General features: G+C 33.0%; 1 long non-coding RNA gene across 1 annotated transcript; it reads left to right on the forward strand.

Moving 5' to 3' along the window:
* The first annotated feature begins 1,074 nt into the window (after window positions 1-1,074).
* Window positions 1,075-16,295, forward strand: LOC134484368 (uncharacterized). The gene is made up of 2 exons (XR_010061784.1): window positions 1,075-1,217; window positions 16,135-16,295. It is a non-coding gene; the product is annotated as an uncharacterized LOC134484368 (long non-coding RNA).
* Window positions 16,296-17,088: the final 793 nt, after the last annotated feature.

Below are 17,088 nucleotides of genomic sequence, written 5' to 3' on the forward strand. Positions count from 1 at the left end.
TGGTATTGTTTTTCCTATTGGGTTGAAAGCACCTTCACCTCTTCTAATACTTTCTGAAAATCTACCATGAAGAAGTCCCTTTTTCAGTTCACTGGTTTGCTACTAGAGTTCTTGTTTTGGTTTGCCATGAAGTTATCTGTGTTTGATGCTAATTCCACAGCCACAAGTTCAGCTGCATTGTCCTGTACTCAGAACTCAGGTGACATCACAAGTACCACCTCCCCATTGAATTTGAAAAGTATATGTGAGTGGCAGGAACAGGATATAAGGAGGGTTATCATGGGAGGAGAAGGAAGAATGGACGGGAGAGATGTTTGAAGGAAGAGGAGGAGACTAGAGGAAAAAAGAGAGAAAAGAAGATGACAGAGTGAGAAGCCATGGTAGGTGAATTTAAGATTCTACTCTGTGTATTTACACGTCATTATTAATGTTCCTAAGGGATGGATGGTACGTGGGTTTCTATGTTTAATTGGACAAATATATCTAATAAACTGGATCAAAGATTATTGTGTGTTTTTTATGTGAGGGTTTGAGTATAGGAAAGTGTGTGGCGGCACAAAACACTGTGCAGCCGAGGAGTGAGAAGGTTTTTCTGCCCAGATATCTAGCAGAGAATTTCAAACACTTCGGTGTCAAAGTTAGAAGAGTAAAAGAAAATTTTATTTTTTATGTTTATATTTTTACATGAATACATTCACTACTGTATATAATATGATCTGGCTGTGTCTCTCAGGAAAAATAAATATCTGGTTCCTGGCAGAATGTACTTCTTAGCTTCATCAATCTTATCTAGTTTTGGAGATATATACATACATACATACATAAATACATACATACATACATACATACATACATACACATACACACACACACATATATATATACATATATACATATATACATATATATATATATATATATATATATATATATATATATATATACATATACATATTCTCCTTTGGATGGCTCCGACTGCTACGTAGATAGGTAGAATTTTGACATGGATTCTACTCAACTAAGTCAAGAATGTAGAATCCACAAAGTACAATGCCAAATAGACTCCATCCTGTTCTTATGAACATATTGAAGTCGAGGTTTCCCTGGACGTCAAGCCATTCCTCTCCCTGTCCTTCCTTTTTTATCTTATTATTCCTGAAGAATGAATCATTGTAAACAGCCACAACACTCAAGTCTGGCCACAGGACCACAGTAAGGTAGATAATACAGAATTGATATCAAATGGGACTAGAGAACTGAATTCTATAGTCCATGTTGTCCTTTGGTTTACTGATGTCTGGTAATTCTGGGATAAAATAAGTATTTGGTAGTTTATCATTCCAAGTAGGTACACAGTATTTACAGTGTTATACTCACTCTATAGCTTAGCCACATTTTTTGCCAAAATCATTGCAGAAAATGGAGTTGGAAAACAAAATTTTTGAGTAAACATTCAGCAATATTTATATTATATATTATATTTACATTATATATTATAATATATAATGTATTATATTATAATATTTATATGCCTATGTAAGTATGGATCTCTGTGTAAATATGTAATTATGAGAATGTATGCATATGTGTGTGTGTGTGTAAGAATGTAATTGTGAGATTGCATGTAAGTTGGGCCCAGCTGAATTTGAGTGGAAATGTATCAATGTGCACTTATTGAATCCAGATGTGAAATTATGTTTATGCATATTTGACTATGTAAAAGTTTTTACTTCTGTAATTGCTAGGCACGTCTCACTGTTTAATACACGTTTATTGCTCCAAGCTTCTCCCTAGCCTGTTAAGCAAGAAGCATAAGGACAAAAGGGAAAAGGCTCCAGCAAATAATCCTCTACTTTATCTCCTGCTGTTTTAGAATGAGGTGGTAAGTGCCAGAGACTGCAGTTTCTGGTCTCAGAAGGCAGACCCGTTACAGTAGAAAGCATAGTGACTTAGACATAGATAAGTAAATCAGGTACAGTAACATAGTAACTTAGACTTAGATAAGTAAATTTATTATTATACAGCAACCTGAAGTATCTTGTAAGACAAAATCTTACCACATATCTCATAAGACAAAGTCTTACCCTCCGCTAACACTCTTCCTACTCAGCTGCCTCAAGAAGAACAAACAGGAGAAAGAAGGTCAATTTTAGGCTGGCCCATGGCAAGGAGGTGTATTACTTGTTTTAGGACGAAATGTTGTATTGATATTTGTTAAATATATTTGGTTCATACCTTGTTAATTACTTGTGTCTTTGCGTAGTTTCTTTTTCCATGATCTGTCCATTTATGAGAGTGGGGTATTGAAGTCTCCAACTTTTCTTGTATATGGTATTATGTATGCTTTGAGCTTTCTTAAAGTTTGTTTGATGAATGTATATGACCTTCATTTTGGAGCATAATTATTTAGTATTGAGTTTTTCTTTGTATATTTTTTGTTTGATGAGTATGAAATGTCCGTCATTACTTTTTTTCATAACTTTAGCTTAAAAGTCTCTTTCATTTGATATTAGAATGGTTATGCCAGGTTCTTTCTTGGGAATATTTTTGGGAAATTGTTTTCCCACCTTCCACTCTGAGGAAGTATTTGTCTTTGTAATTGAATTGAGTTTACTTTATGCAGCAAATTGCTGGGAGATATATATATATATATATATATATATATATATATATATATATATATATGAATTGAGTCATTTGATGTTTAGTGATATTTGGGACCAATTGTTGTTTTTTTCTATTAATTTTTTTGTTAGATGTCAAATAATGTTTCTGTGGCTATCTTCTTTAACTTCTATTCTGTTTTTTAAAGTAGATTATTTTCTTGCTTTGTTTGGGGTTTAGTTTCCCTCCTTGTGCTGGAATTTTAGATCTATTATCTTGTGAAGGACTGGATTTGTGGAAATATATTTTGTAAATTTGCTATTCTTGTGGCATATCTTGGTATCTCCAACTATGTATTTGAGAATTTTTATAGTAGCATGGGTTGACATTTTTGTTCTTTTACGATCTGTGTGATATATGCCCAGGATCTGCTAATTGTCATAGTGTCTCTTATGAAGTCTGGTGGAATTCTGATAGGTCTGCCTCTTTATTTTACTCGACCTTTTCCCCTTACTGCTTTTAATATTTTTTCTTTGAATTGTGGACTTAATATTTTGACTATGATGTGATGGGAGAAATTTATTTTCTGGTCTAATTTTTTTGGAGTACTTTATTCTTCTCATCTGTTGTCTCTTTCTTTAGGTTAGGGAACATTTCTAGTATAATTTTGTTGAAGATATTTACTGGCCATTCAAAGTGGGAATCTTCATTCTCTTCTATACCTATAATCCTTAGGTTTTATCTTCTCATTTTGTCTGGGATTTCTGGGATGTTTTGGGTTAGGAGTTTTTTGTGTTTTTCATTTTTTGAAAGTTGTGTCAATGTTTTCTATGGTACCTTCTGTCTCTGATAATGTTTTCTATCTTTTATTTTCTGTTGTTTGATGCTTGCATTCTTGACTCCTAATCTCTTTCCCAGGTTTTCCATATCCAGAGTGTTTCTCATTGTGTGTTTTAGTTGTTGTTGTTGTTGTTGTTGTTGTTGTTGTTGTTGTTGCTGTTTCAGTTTAATATTTTTTCCTGATGGGTTGTTCAATTCCTCCACTAGTTAGGTTATGGTCTCCTGTAATTCTTTAAGAGAGTTTTGTGTTTCCTGTATAAGGGCTTCTATCTGTATACATCTGTTGTCCTGTATTTCTTTGATGGAGTTATTTATGTCTTTCTTAAAATGCTTTAACATCATCATGTTAAGTGATTTGAAGTACAAACATTTCTTTTTCTTTTCTGTTGGGTTGAGGGTATCCTAGACTTGTGCTGGTGTGAGAACTGGGTTCTGATGATGTCATGTAACCTTGGTTTATGTTGCGTAGGTTGTTATACTTCCCTCTCGCCATCTCGTTATCTCTGGGTTTAGCTGGTTTTACTGTCTCTGACAATGGATTGCTCCTCCTGTAAGCCTGTGTGTCAGCACTGCAGGGAGACCAGCTCTCTCCTGAATTATCTTGTGTACCAAGAGCTGTGGATCAGGTTCAGCTACAAGGAATAGATTGAAACCAAAAGTATCCTGTAACAGACTGCCTCTCTGTTCCTTGGTTCTGAGGGCTCCAGGAAGTTCCCTCTGAGAAGAGGTTGTCTCTCCTGTGTTCTTGACTCCTGGAAGTCCAGCCATTTCCTGGTGAGATCTGGGGACAGAGAGATGAGGTACAGGTTCAGCTCTGGGAACACAGCTCAGGGTCGTCATGGTTTTTAATCTTTCACTGGAACAGCTCACAAAAGAAATTTGACTCCCTGATCATTAAGTTCCTAGGATTCATCATCTCTCTGTCTCTTCAGGGATGGGACCACAAACATATGGCACCTGGCATTTTCACATTGGCGCAGTGAATTAAACATAGGAATCTCATTCTTTCATATAAATATATTCTCAGTTGAGATAATTGCTCAGTGAACAAAGTATTGTGTTGAATATGAAAAAGACTATCTGTGACAAATTAAAATATATAGGCAATGTCAACTAAGTCATTGAATTGTAAAATATTCATGAACTCACATAATTACTACATGTTGGTCTAACCAATGCGTATAATGCATATTCATTAAAATGAAGAATAGTATAAAATTTGTTTTTACAACTTACTGAATCATGTAATAAATAATAAGTCTCCATTAAGGTACCAGGACCATAATAGTGGTATAGATTAGGAATGAATAAAAAGTATTATGAAGTTTATTTTATAAAAATTGCATTATAGTATAAGGAAAAAAAAGAAATCAATGTATAAATCAGTGTGTTGGAGTTGATAGTATGCAAGTAATTGAAGAAACTATTTTAGAATTAAGGTCATGGAGATTGTCCTAGGAAGTGACATTTAAGTTAAATTAGATGAAACATAATTGCACTATATTTTGGGCAAAATCACAGTAAATATAAGGTTGATAAAAGGACAAAGACCTTGACAAATCCAAAAAGTAAATATTAGAATAGTTTGTATTGATTAAGAGATAGAAGAGCAGTCCAAATAAAGCTGACCCTTAGGCAAAGTCACATATGGGAATATAGAAACAATATTAGAGATATAACTTTTATTTACTGAAAATGTCTTAGAAATTATTGAATAGTTTTAAATAAGTTTGTTTAACTCACCATGTATATAGTAAGGGACTTTGGTTACTTATTTATTATGAAATGATACAGAGAATGATTTAAAGGATGTTTTTGAAGTCAATGACAATGAAAAAGAGTCATATCAGAGAGCTATGTTGGAAATTGATGTTTTTGGTAGAAGAATTAAGGTGGGGTGGGCAGTAAGAAAATAAAGCCAATGTCTTTTTTCTGAGCAAATGAAAAGATGTTGGGGTTATTTACTGTGATGTGATATATTTCATGATAAGTGGGTTTCGGAGAATTTTAAAGGAATTTATTTTAGACCGATTTACTTGAAGATGCTTGAAAGAACCTCTAACTCACTAGACATTCCTACTTACTGTTCATGGTTTGGTGATTTAAGCCATTACTCAGACCATTATTAGCTGTTATATACCAAAAAAACCCTTACTTTAATATCTGTATTTTTCCTGGGAGTTACTGGGAGTACTTATTTAATTAAGAGCAAACCTATGATTTTACTACATGCTTATTTAGTATATTCAGACAAATTATATGCCCATTTACTTACTACAAGCTTTTTGGATTGCAATTAGAATTTAATCCAAGTTTATGTGGGCTGACACGCTGTTTGATTAGAATGTAATTGGTCATGAATGTGAGTTTCACAGAAAGAAGTCATTTGTTCAGATTTTGTAAATTTACAAACCCTAGAAGTGTAAAAATATGTAATAAATTTTAGTAGGTCTACTTTTTATCTTTACTATTTTAGTGTGTTATGATATACATGCAAAAATTCCTAATCCAGATGATATTAACTATAATATCCAGTACTATTAAACATATCAACAGTATTTTACAACTATGAATAATATATGCTTTCAGAAAATTTTCATCAAATGAGCCAGAAATTCTTCATGACTTCAACACAACATGGTGACTGGGCACAGAATAAAACACAAATAAGGAAAGGCAGAAAGGATTGACACATGCACTGTTCTTGGTTTGAAATTAAACAATCATGCAAGGTACAGGAGAGAGCTTTGAAAGTAGAGTCAATGAGAGGATGAAAAATACTGAGGAAGAGTAGGTAAATTGAATTCTTGCTACATGAAAGAAAACACTGGTTCTGAAGGTAAAGTACATTTTATATAATGACTCTCATCTTCTGCCACTATTTATTCAATGCTTTGGTATTTGTTCCTATATTATGTTCCAAAAACATATCAATGATTCTGTTTTTTCTTAATTAATAAACTTGCAGTTCAGGTGATTTTATATTCCACATTATCTTAATATTATTCTGTATCTTTCAATATTAAAATTGTAGAGAATTATTCTGATAAGAGTAAAATTTTATTTTTTTATCACATGAGAGAAGAAATTTTTAACAAAGAATGGATACCTGATATTTTCTAAAAAAGGTCAATAGAGGTTTAAACCATATATGTAAGCTCAACCATTTATACCTTCTCCAAATGAAACTCATTGAAATGTCACCACACATATGGTACGTAAAGGGAGTGATATATAGGAATAAAAACATCCTCTATGCATCCAGAATCATCTATTATCCCCATGATGAAAGCCAATATTAGGAAGTGAAGATGGTACACCCACATTGCAGGATAAGTCAGCTTCATTCAAAATGAAGATTGAGATGGAAAGTGATTTGAACTAAGTACAGTTAAGAATAATGTAAATGCCCAAAAATTGCAATCTCACTAGGTGGTATTTCCTTGTTGCAGGAGGTATGCTGTTATTTGTAGGCTTTGAGGTTTCAAAGGTCTGAAGCTAGTTCATTCTAGTTTTCTCCACCTTCCGCTTGTGGTCGATGTTATCTTTCAGCAACCTCTGCCTGTGTATCTTTGCTCTGATATCATCCATCACTGACTCTGATATTCTGGAATCGAAGACCAAATAAAGTATTTCTTTTATCAAAGACAGAATTATATAAATAAGTTTGATATTATGAGAAGCAGACCTAGTTTACCTGATATGGTTGCCTTTTCCCTTCTTAGCCTGGGCCATCACACTTCTGCTATGTTGAATGAGACCTCTCTACCTTCTCTACTCTCACATTTTGCAGTTTGTCACTTGGTCCTCAGAACCTCCTTATACCTGGGGCTGTATTTTTGTTCTTTGAAGTTAGAAAGTTTGGAATTTCCTGACTTTGGAGGCAGGGTTAAAAGTAAATGGGAAGAGAGTGAAACACATACCATAACTCTTCTGTTTTAGTCCGTAAATGGGGGTTATTGAATGACGGGATTACTGAGCTGAGCAGAAAGGAAAGGTGCTGCATTATTTGAAAATGTTTTCTTACCTCATTCTGTAACCTTGTAAAGGACCAGCCTTATCTCTCAGACCTGGCCATGTTCCTGTCACTGATCCCCTGCCTATCTCTTGCAGCTCTTAATTCTAGGTCCTGCTTGACACTCTAGGTTTCATCTTGACCAGATTTAGCTCATTTTCCAGTGCTCCTGCTCTGAAACATACACTAGTTTTTTTTCTTTTGTTTTATTTTCAAGCTTTTATTGTTTACGTTGGTTTTTGTTTTACCTCTTTTATGGAAGCCATAGAGGAGAATCATTCAGGGATGCCTGTTTTGATTGTAATGAGAAAATAATGAAAAAATCTCTTTTTAAAACTACAAGACATTTTCCTGTCTAAGTTTTTCTCTTACATACACCTGCCATGCTAGTTTATCGGCCTGTCTTGTTGTGAGTCCTTAGCTCCCACTGCTACTTTAATACTGCCTCTTAGGACTTACTGCAGAACCATACATGCTGGCATACACAAGGAAGGTGTTGATTCTTCACGACTTTTCTAACCCTATTTTCTTCCTTCTCTCTTGAGCTGTTTGAATTAATTTGGATCACTGTACTCAATAATACAGTGCTACAGTGCTTGGGACTTGAATATATCTGTTATTATTGCCTTGTCATAGTTTTACAGCTCAGGATTGGGCCTAGTTATATTTTGGAATCTTAGTCCAAGAAGTTTGAGAATTTTAATAAAAACTTGTCAGGAGCTATAAATACTTTTAAATGTTTCGCTAATACATGAGGCCTATAAAACCCTTTAATAAATCATGGAAAAAGCAGTCTGAGATTCTTGTTTCTGTAAAGTACTTGAAAAACATGAAAGGGAGAAAGGCCATGGCTCTCTCACTCTTCTCATCAGATAGGGTGCTCAAATATGACTTTAGTTTTCCTGCCATTTCTGGTTAGAACATAAAGATGTCTTTGGTACTTTGCATTAACAGATTGCTTATATTATTCCCCCCTTTTGGTATTGATTTGGGTTTCTGTCTTCATTGTTTCCATTAGGGTCATAGCTCACCACTCTGTGTAGATAAAAGGTGGGTTCAGTCCAGCTTATATTGTTCTGGCACACAAACCACTTTTTAGTAACAAATGTTCACCACTGTATAGGTGACAGTGATTTGAAATTCTTCCCTAGTCCTACTTTCTTATAACAACATACTTCTTTACATCTTCTTCAATTAATTGTATTGACCACCCTGTAATCCTATTATGTATCTGTGTGTTTGGAAGAAACTGTTTCTTTAAATTTTCTGTGGTTTGTGGGTTTATTCTTCTATAAATTATTTCTGAACACTATATGACTTCAGGCCATTACTTGGCATTATTGTATGCTGGGATCATTCAGGGAGGATAGTATGAAATTCATCACTGTCTTTGTTTCAGAGATTTTTATTTTTTAATAAGTAATCCATACTATACAAATAGCTAACTAACTCTTGTGTTCCCCTTCCTGTATGGCTGCTGGTGTAAATAAACCGCATTTTTTCATTGATAAACAATACTAAAATCACATAAAGACACAAACATACTTAAAGACAGAGAGTATTCACAAAAAAAAATCCATGTAAAGTGGAGATAAAATATAAACAAAATGAGATCAAAGATCCATTCAGAAACCATGATATTAAAAATGTCATTATCAAACTACAAATTTGTAAGATGAGATAATGCTAATATATATTTGAGTAAAGAGGAAAAACATTAAATTCACTGTGTGCCCAAAGAGTTCACTAAAAAGGAAGTATATAAACCAAGAATGGAATGGAGCTCTCACCCTTTCTACTATAGAGGCAAAATGGAAGGATTACTACTAGGCCAAACCCAACCTGGATTGCATAGTGCCAAAGTATCAAGAAAGATGATGTTTCAATAATACCACATAAAGAAAATATCGATAATAAAAACAAATATAAAAATAAGAATGTATTGAACACCAGCCCTCGTCCATGGTAATCTTTGAGGGTTCATGGGATTATTTCAATATTCTGGTATCTATTGAGAACTGTTTAGTGACTGAGTATATGCTAAAGTTTGGAGAAGTTACTTTGAGGAGCAGATAAAAAGGTATATTCTCTTGTTTTAGGATGAAATGTTCTTTCAACATCTGTTAAATCCATTTGGATAATAATTTCTTTTACTTTTACTGTATGAGTTTAGTTTCAGTTTCCACAAATGGTCCATTGATGAACGTGGAGTATTGGAGTCTCCCACTATTATTGTGTGGGGGCAATATATACTTTAAGCATTAGTGATGTGTCTTTTGTGAATTTAGGTGCCCTAGTATTTGAAACATAGTTGTTCAGAATTGATAGTTCATCGTAGTATTATTTTTTCTTTGACAATTATTTTGTCCTGCCTTATCATTTTTGATATGTTTTGATTTAAAGTCAATTTTATTCTATCTTAGAAAGGCTATTTCGCTTTGTTTCTTGGAACTATTGGCTTGGCATTTCTGTCCAGCCTTTTAACTTGAGATATCGACTGTGTATAAAAGTAAGGTTTGCACAAGACCCTGGGTTCGGTCCCCAGCTCCGAAAAAAAAAGAAAAGAAAAAAAAAGTAAGGTGTGTTTCCTGTATGCAGCAAAATCTTCGATCCTCTTTAGGTATCCAATCCCTTACTTCATATTTTTTTATTGGAGAAATAAGTCCACTGATGATAAGAGATAATAAATAAAATGTATTGTTGTTTCCTGTTATTTTTATTGTTAGAAATGGAATTATGTTTGTGTGGCTATCATCTTTTGGGTTCATTGACAGATTAATTCTACTTTTTTCTTGGGTGTAGTTTCCTTCCTTGTGTTGGAAGCTTCCAAGTACTAATCAATGTAGGGATGGATTTGTCGAAAGATATTTTGTAAATTTGGCTTTGTCATGGAATATCTTGGTTTCTACATCCATGGTAATTGAAAGTTTTACAGTATATCCTAGCCTTGAGATACAGAAATGAATGAAAACACCTATGGTCACTTTATCTTTGATTAAGGTGCTAAAACAATTTAATGGAAAAAAGACAGAATTTTCAAAAATGGTGATGGATCAACTGGAGGTCAACATATAGAAAAATCAATTTTTAAACAAACTCACAGGGTGAGGGAACAAATGATCATCTTGTTAGAAGCTGACAAAAAATGAAAACAATCAATACGTCTTCATGTTAAAAGATTTGGTACATATCATAAATTCAAGGTCATACATAAACATAGTAAAAGCAATATTACAAAAAACCAGTAGCCAACATCAATCTAAATGCAGAGAACCTTGAAGCAATTCAACAAAAATCAGGGAAAAGAAAAGGTTGCCCAATCTCAACTTCCTTCTTTAATATAGTATTGGAAATCTTATTCACAGAAATTAGACAACAAATGTAGAACAAAGGGAATTCAAGAAGTCAAAATATCACAATTTGTACATGATATGATAGGATATTTTAGTGACCCCAAAAATTCAACCCTAGAACTTCTTCAGGCAATAAACAACTTCAGGAAAGTGACTGAATATAAAATTAACTCAAACAAATCAGTACCCTTCCTGTACTTTAAGGATAAACAGACTGAGAAGAAATTAGGTATGTGACAACATCTACATTATTCACAAACAATAAAAAATACCTCAGTGTGACTCTGACCAAGCAATAAAAGGTCTGTATGACAAGAACTTCAAGTCTGTGAAGAAAAAAATTGAAGACAATCTCAGATGGAAAGAGTTTCCATGCTCATGGATTGGTAGAGTTAATATTGCAAAAATGGACAACTTGCCAAAAGCAATCAACATATGCAAGGCAATCGCCATCAATTTTACAACTCAATTCTTCATAGATTTAGAAAGAGCAATTTAAATACTCATTTGGAATAACAAAAACCCCATGATAGAGAAAACTATCCTTAACAATAAAAGAACTTCCTTGGGAATCACTATCCCTTACCTCAAACTGTATAACAGAAAAATAATGATAAAAATTTAATGGTTATTATTATTTAATGGTACAAAGAGAGATACCCAGATCAATGGAATAGAATTGAAGACCCAGTAATGAAGGCACACACCGCGAACTAGATAATTGACAAAGAAGCCAAAACCATGCAATGGAAAAAAGATAGCTTTTTAAACAAACAGTGCTGTTTTGATTGGAGATTAGCATGTAGAAGAAGGGAAATCAATCAAGTCTTATCACTGTGTACAAAGCTGAAGTCAAAGTGGATCAAGAATCTCCACATAACACCATATAACCTAACACTAATAGAAGAAAAATACGAAAGCGTCTCGAACACTTGATCACTGGGGAAATTTCCTGAATATAAAACCAATGGCTTATGCTCTAAGACCAAGATTTGACAAATGGAACTTCATAAAATTGTAAAGCTTTTGAAAGGGAAAAAGCACTGTCATTAGGAAAAAGGAGCAACTAACCGATTGAGAAAAGATCTTTTCTAAGCCTACATATGATAAAGGGCTAAATTCAATCTATAAAAATACTCAAGAAATTATGTTAAAGGGAATCAAATAGTCCTTTCAAAATGGTGTATAGAGCTAAACAATGAATTCTTTTTTTTTCTTCTTTTTAGACCTGGGTATCGAACCCAGGGCCATGTGCTTGCTAAGCAAGCGCTCTACCACTGAGCTATATCCCCAACCCCTAAACAATGAATTCTTAACTGAGGAATATCAACATCCTTAGCCATCAGGTAAATGTAAAGCAAAAAAAAAAAAAAAAAAAAAACCAAAAAAACAAAAAAATGGTGAGATTTCACAGCACACCAATCAGAATGGCTAAGATAAAAACAAATTCAATTGACAAATGATACCTAAAAGGATGTGGAGAAAGGGGAAGACTCCTCCAATGTTGGTGGGATTGGAAGCTGGTATAATACTCTGGAAATCAGTCTGAAATTTTCTCACAAAATTCGTAGTTCATGAGGATCCTGTTCTTGGGATACTAGTTCTTGGGTATATACCCAAAAGATGCTCCAACATATAACAAGGACACATGATGCTATATGTTGGTAGCAACAATTTATATATATATATATATATATATATATATATATATATATATATATATATATATGTGTGTGTGTGTGTGTGTGTGTGTGTGTGTGTGTGTGTGTTTGTATATATATATATATATGTGTGTGTGTGTGTGTGTGAATATATATATCTATATACACACATACATAAACACATATATTGTATAATATATGGATATATTATACAAATTTGCCAGAAGCTGAAAAGAATCCAGATATCCCTCAAGAGATTAATGGATAAAGAAATGTGGTATATTTACACACCTGTACTTCTAAGCTATCAAAAACAATGTTTGCGTAAAATTCTTAGGATGGAACTAGAAATTATAACTCTGTGTGAGGTAAGAACACAAATAGTATAAACTAATTGGAAGTGTGTCAACCAAAAAGTGTGGAATGCATAAGAAAGAATCCACAGGTCATATGAAGCTCAAACAGAAGGAAGTCCAAAATGTGGGTGCTATATTCTTTCTAAGAAGGGAGAACAAAATATTCATGGGAGGAAATATGATGATGAAGAGTTAAGCAGGGACTGAAGAAAGGGTCAACCAGAGACTGCCCCACGTGGGGATCCATCCAATATGCTGCCACACAATACAGACTTTACTGCTGATGCAAACAAATACTTGCTGGTAGAAGTCAGGTATTGATGACTCCTGAGAGGCTCTGACAGATCCCTACTGATATAAATGACGATGGTTTCAGCTAACCATTGGATTAAACAAGAGGGTTTCAATGGAATTTTTTTTGGAAAATACTTAATGAGCTGAAGGGATTTGCAATACCCCAGGAAGAACAACAATACCAACCAACAAGATCCCACCAGAAATTCGGGGGATTAAACAACCCACTAGTGAGTACAGAATGAGGAACCCACGATACCAGCCACATGTGTGGCAGGGAAATGCACTGTCCAGCATGATTGGAAGGAAAAGCCCTTAATCCCATGAAGAATTGTTTTCCAGTGTAGGGTAATTCCAGGGCATTGAGGTTGAAGTGGGTGGGTGGGAATGGGAACATCCTCAATGAAGCTGGAGGGGGGGTTTAGGGGAGAGGGAGGAAAAGGAATAACATTTGAACTGAAAATATATAAAATATTCAGGAAAAATTATTAAATAAAAGTGACATTTTGTCTTATTAAATTAATAGTAAAATATTATTTCCCATTTCTGATATTGGAACAAATATTAGAGTTTGGCATTACTTTTCTTTGGTCTCTTTTGATGTCTATATCCAATATGTCCCCTTTTGTTATGACCTATTTAATCAAAGCTGTATTTTACAATTTATAGGAATATAGAATGAAAAAATACTGACATCATTTGTGATTCAATTTTACTATATTTCCCTTTACTAAATGTTAGACAATTCCTTGAAGAAACTCTGATGGATAATATCAAAATATGTTAATAGGTACATCAAATAATTTTTGTTAATCGTGCCAATCAGGAAATGGTTCTAATATTCATGCATTATGGTAGTTGATTATGGAAGAAACTGAATGTTCTTAGATTTTGTAATAATGTATATAAATCATTAATTCTTATGTCTGTAGACAGAAGGAAGTTATCAACGGATACATATATATATATATATACACATACATATATATAAAGTGGCACACATTACTAATATGAAGAGAGCAAATTAAATATACAATTTACGAATGAAAGGTGAGCAAAAGAAAGATATATCATTGATTCTACCTACAGTTGGAGTTAAGATAAGATTCATACATCCGTATATTTCTTTCTAGACATCTAATGAGATAAAATTAGTGTGGAAAAAGCTAATACTGCAAATAGTAGGTTTGATCTAGTATACATAATTAAAAATTGCTTTTGAAAAAATACACAGAAAATATTTTCATGGTTATATATACAGCATATACAAAAATTCACTGCGTCAATAAATTATTAATATCACTCAAGCAACTTTCTCTGGTATTATTTTATTTGAATTATCAAATATACATATGTAAGTATGTATACACACCCAGGCACTCACACACACACACACAAACAAACACACACAATAATTCTAAAAATTTAAAACAAATTAATAAATAATAGTCATTCAGAGAAAACTAATGAAAAAGGATGAACTAAATTTTCAGTATAATGTACTCCCAACAGTGTACTTTCTAGCATATAGAACATTGCATTATAATTTTTAGAAAAAACGTATTGGTCCAATATATGTAATCAGATCCCATTGTTACTTATTACTCAGAATTAAAGTAGAAATTGAAATGGAGTGGGAAAAATATTAAAGAACAAGATTTAGCTATACTTTTTCAATTATACAAAAAAATCTGAGAAACAGTGAAATGACACAACATGTAAAATTACTTTCTATTAAGCATTGCTATCTAAGTTTAGTCTTCATAGTCTATATAATAGAGAGAACTAAATCTCACAAGTTGTTTCCTGGCTTCAATTCAATTTCCTTGGCTTGTGAATATACACAGAGCCAATCAATACAATGAAAATGGATAGATGTTGTGTTACAACAAGTAAAAGACTTTTTGTTATTTATTATTTATAAATTTATTTTTTGGCATTTCTTCCCATGCTTCTGTTGGATATTTTATAAATCTTAACTTTGGTGTGGTAGGTGCTTAAATATAGTAGAAATGTATTCTTGGGGCAGAGACTATGTTTGGGTTAAACGTGCTTCTAATGCAATGGTGGTCACAGTGTGCTCAACCAAATAGAAGGTAAGAAACTGTGGCTTCTGGTACCCGTGTCTTTATGAGATCTCACTTTGTAGTGTTGGAAGAATTGTTCCGTGACATCATGAGATTGTGCAGTGAACAGGCCTTTTCTTTATTCCTGTAATGAAAGCAAAATTTGTTGTTTTCAGTTCCTTCAGAGAGATTGCTAGGTGACTGGATCAATCAGGATCTCGGGAAGAGGGACTTAGATGTGCAAAATATATTTTTGGGATTGGATTTCTTCTAGGTTCTTTAGGGAACTAACTTAATAAGATTTGGAATGTAATCAGACAAGAACTTGTTACAGACGTAGAAAAACACGGGGTGTGGTGGCACAGGACTTTAATATTAGCACTGGGGAGCATAAGCAGGCAGAACTCTAAGTTCGAGGCCAGCTTGGACTACAGAGAGAGAGAGAGAGAGAGAGAGAGAGAGAGAGAGAGAGAGAGAGAGAGAGAGAGAGAGAGAGAGTGAGTTCTGGTACTGCCAGGGATATAAAAGAAACACTGTCTCAAAAATGTTCAAGAATAAGTTGTGTATTATTCAAAGAAAAAAAATTCTCATTTTAGTAAGATGTTAATAATTTTATCTTGATTCTAATGAAATGTCTTAGCTATAAAATAATGTGAAGGCACCAAATTTTATGAAAAGATGTTTTCCATCACTATTCCCCTTAAACTATAAACTGAATTTCTATTAAATAGACCTATGTTAAAACACTTTGAAGGATTTTCTGTGATTAGCTAAAGCGTTTTTACATTGTGAATTAAGAATGGTGGATTTCAGGCCAGCGTTGAATGGTCATCACTAAGGTGTAGAAGCATATTAAGCATAGAAAGTCAAATATAAAATTTTGCACAATAAAGAATGAGAAACTTTAATTGGTTTTCCTCTAATGTAAAATCTTCTATTTGTTAGAATGAAGATCAGATGATTTGAACTAATTTTGTGAGAAATACCACCTGCTCTCAGAAGATAAGAAACAGAGAAAGATAAGCAATAACATATGCTAAGGAATAAAGAACTGGGAGAGAGTATTGTATGGAATATAGAGAACAATAAATTTGATTTGTCTTTTACTGGTTAGCTGGGGACGTTGTTATGCATATCTATGTACTTAAAAATGTTTTCTTTGCCTTCTTAAGTTTGTATGGTTGCTCTGAAAACCCTGGGTTTTGTGTTCTTTGCTTATTTAATGATAGCTTTGAAATATTAATGTTATAATCAAAAGCCATGATTTGTACATACTTTTTAAGCAACTAAATAGAGAAGTGTATGCTTGGGTTTTATGAAGAATGTTACTATGTTAAACGTGAATTTATTTTTTTGTTATATACATTCTCGTCATGTACCATGCTTGTTGATGAAATCTTAGCACATAGGAATGCACAGTAACCATCATAGTAGAGTTTCAGGATTTTATTGTATCTTGTTTGACATGTGGATTTCTATTAAAATGCTATCTCTTTTCTAAGTCTCTTAATTTAACTGGAGAGGTTTTCAATAACTCCTAGTCTGCTTTTTATTCATATAACAGGTCTTCGGTGTTGTTATTGAATTTTATGAAAGTAACTTCTTAATGTCCTCTATTTTGAAGTTATGTGTGTGTGGGTGTGTATATATATATACACATATATACACCTATATACATATAAGTACATATATACATATACATACATATATACATGTATATATACATATATACACATGTATATATCTACATATATAACCTAAATAAACATATATAACCTAAATGTAGATATATAAATATAATATATATATATATACATATGTATATACATATATATATATATATATATTCAAAATATTTTATAAAAGACTACATTTTTAGTGTACATTACACTACATTAT

This window comes from Rattus norvegicus, chromosome Y (genome assembly GCF_036323735.1).
Source record: "Rattus norvegicus strain BN/NHsdMcwi chromosome Y, GRCr8, whole genome shotgun sequence".
NCBI lineage: Eukaryota > Metazoa > Chordata > Mammalia > Rodentia > Muridae > Rattus > Rattus norvegicus.